This window comes from Macaca nemestrina, chromosome 14, assembly GCF_043159975.1.
Source record: "Macaca nemestrina isolate mMacNem1 chromosome 14, mMacNem.hap1, whole genome shotgun sequence".
Taxonomy (NCBI): Eukaryota; Metazoa; Chordata; class Mammalia; order Primates; family Cercopithecidae; genus Macaca; species Macaca nemestrina.
This window is the reverse complement of record NC_092138.1, coordinates 34,125,234-34,127,958: the sequence shown is the minus strand read 5'-3', so window position 1 is coordinate 34,127,958 and position 2,725 is coordinate 34,125,234. Positions and strand designations below refer to the sequence as shown.

The 2,725-nt window shown below is 36.9% G+C and overlaps 1 protein-coding gene across 2 annotated transcripts in view; it reads right to left on the bottom strand.

The window, feature by feature from the left end:
* Positions 1 to 2,725, bottom strand: part of LOC105491831 (solute carrier family 1 member 1) — a 91,841-nt gene that overhangs the window by 27,159 nt on the left and 61,957 nt on the right. The gene's annotated exons all lie outside the window — the stretch shown is intronic.

The following is a 2,725-nucleotide window of genomic DNA, read 5'->3' as shown; positions in this document are numbered from 1 at the left end:
TTAACACTTGAGAAATCATATAACTCATGATAGTTTTCCTTTCTGCCCTTTCCAGGAAGCTTAGGCTCAACTGGAAAAAATAATGTTTATATACAATTATAAAAGTAATATACATTCATTATAACTATCTGAAAAAGGAGAAAAGGTAAAGATGACAACAAAAATCACATCATCTCATCAACCAAGTTAATATTCTGGTGAATTTTCTTCTAATATTTTTCTCAATTTTTTGTAAACAGCTGAGAGAATTTTATAGTTTTTAACCCTCTCTCTTCTTAATATTGTAGTTGTAAGCATTTTCCCTCATTGTTACTAACTCACCCTGAGGATAATTTTAATGGCTCAATAATCTGTCATGTGGCTATACCAGAATGTATTTAATGATCCACTTATTGCTGGATCTTTAAATGGTCCTGGGGCCAAATTCACAGTAATGTCATTATCCATTCTGGTTAGTGTGTTTCCTTCCTCTTTTCATGATTTTCAAATTGCTTCTGTGTAAACAACCTTATTGTGTATAGCTTTTATTGTGAGACATCTTAAAATTTCTATTTGAAAGAGGAAAGATATTAATAAATAATTTCCCAGGGCACAGGTAATGTCAGAGACTTACGATCATTTGGTTAGATCTCACTTCAAATGGTTCTTGGCTACCAGTAATATGACTAAGTGTTGCCCAGATTTGAAAGGGCTGTCTGGAGTGTCAAGGACAGCTGGATTAGAGGTGGAAGGCAGGCATCCCTGCTTGCCAGAAACCCTTGCTCTCTGTCAAAGATGCTCATATAAATGGAGTCAAAAGCCGTTCTCCAATTGGACTTGGACGTGGGAAATGGGCCAAGTTGAGAAACAACGGAATCATCTTTCAGCAAGCTGTCATTGGAGGTTTCAGACACTACCCAGCCTGATTTCCAAAATGAGGGTCATATTTTGAGTCAAAGGATCATTATAGAAAATGATTTTGCATATTCAGCACACATGAGTTGTCCCATAACCATTTGCAAAGCCTAAGGTACAGGGTAGCAGGAAAAAGGAAGAGGTTGTCACAAGGCAACCCCAAGGGAAAGGCAGTAAACCTGTATGGCTATCAGCATGCATAGGTAACTTTTATGTTCATTTCCCACACTAAAAGGCCTATCCATTTTTTTTAAGTGACTGGGGGATTATGCTTCTCATATATAATCATACATATTTGATGTACAGGAAAAATCTGTAAGGAAGTGATCACCATTATGACGACAGAACAAGTCATTTCTCACTCTAAACACACCATTTCTCTGGCTGTTGATTGCTCCTTTGGAAGTTAATATTTTGAGAGAAGGTGCTCTGGCCTCTGTAGCAGCCACCCCAGAATGTTGTTAAGGGGCCATTCATCAACCTCTGGGAAAAGATTGTGCAATTGCCATATAATGGGCATACTGCAATAGTCACATTCTAGAATAATTTTTATGATAGATTTTATTTGATTTGAGAAAAATGCAGTTTGCTGTGTTGAAGAGTCTTTCTTTTCCTCACAGTAAGACAACAAAAGGTAACAATTAGGCAAGCAACAACAAAAAAGTCAAGAGAGATTGAAGGCCAAAATTTAGAAACAAATTCACTATCTCATGTTTAGTTTAGGTCTCTTAAAGAGCAAATCATAATGCAAATATGTAAGCTTGCTAAGTATATTATATGATTATAAAATATATGCCTATTTCATTTTAGAGCTCAGTATATCGTTTTGATAACTATAATAATTATTTCAAACAAAAATCATAGGTTAAAAAGAAACAAAAAGAATCACCACCTTAACAGACTCCAAGTAACTCATCTGTAGCCCTAATATGGGATCTATTTTCAGATATATTGTCCTTCTTTGGTAGATGTCTAATTTAAGCAGATTCCAGCCCCTAAAGTGCTGACAAGTGAGAGTCACAGAGCGGTTAAAGAGCTGTTCTTGGAGGTGTATTTGGTGCTCTTTCAGGATTTTCTTCCAGCAGTGAAACAAATTAAATCTATGTGGGTAATTGTTTCCAGCATATGTTAATATGTCTTAATTTGTCTTAATGATTTGGCCATAGGCTGGTGCCTCTGCTTGTACTCCAGGACTCAGCTGGCAATAAAAGGCTTGATAATAATGAGATCTTGGTGAAAATATCTTAAACAAATACATCCCCAAGTAGACATCCAGCTTCCCCTCTGTCCTGGAGCACAGCAACTATCTTGCAGTAACTTTCGCACGGTCCTTTGTTTTCCATTCCTCTAATCTACCTCCATCCTACCGTTTTCCCGGATATATCAGATATTTACTCAAATCAACAATTATACTTCTCTGCACTGTATAGTTACCTCTACCTCTGTACAGTTACCACTGTATAGTTACCCTCTACCTCTCTAGTCATCAATATGGGGGCAGAGCTGGCCCCCAAGTCCAGGCTCTTGCATGATTTATAATGCATTGTTGGGGATAAGAGTGGTGACCACTATAGAGGGAGAGAACAGATACAGGGAAACAGCCTAATCTTTGAAAACCTCTGTAAATAGGAACATTACAGAACTTAATGACCATAAAATGTCTGTCTGGATGGTTGTAAACACCCCACCTGCCACTAATATCAATAATGATGAGGATGATAATTATAATATAAATAATGATAATGACAATGAACACTATACTGACTGCATGTTAATGCATCATCTTTAATTCTCATTATAACCCAGGGAGGCAGGCATTATTACGCCCATT